The following is a 386-nucleotide window of genomic DNA, read 5'->3' as shown; positions in this document are numbered from 1 at the left end:
AACAATTAAAAAATGTAAAATTAAAAGGTTAAAAAGTGAAATCTGTATACAAGTTAAAAACATTTTAAAATAAATCCAATAAAATAATAAACACTATAGGAACAGAGGGGTTCAGTGGGTATGCCTCCACTATGGAGGAGCATCCCACATAGAGCATTCCCCTCTGAAAAAAAAAAAATTAGGTGGGTTGCCGATTGCAGAAGGGTTCATGGTCCACTTTTCAATCTTCAAATGACAACAATAATAACGTAGGTAACGCGCGATGGTTCGATGTCCGTTCCAGTCGGCAGCCACAGGAGAAGTTTTCTGCTGCCGGCAGCGGCGGCGGCGGCGGCGGCGGCGGCGGCGGCGGCGGCGGCGGCGACACTTTCCGTAGTAAACTCAAC

Source organism: Papilio xuthus, unplaced genomic scaffold, assembly GCF_000836235.2.
Source record: "Papilio xuthus unplaced genomic scaffold, Pxut_1.1 DF826949.1, whole genome shotgun sequence".
NCBI classification, from domain to species: domain Eukaryota; kingdom Metazoa; phylum Arthropoda; class Insecta; order Lepidoptera; family Papilionidae; genus Papilio; species Papilio xuthus.
Note: the sequence above shows the minus strand (reverse complement) of the source record.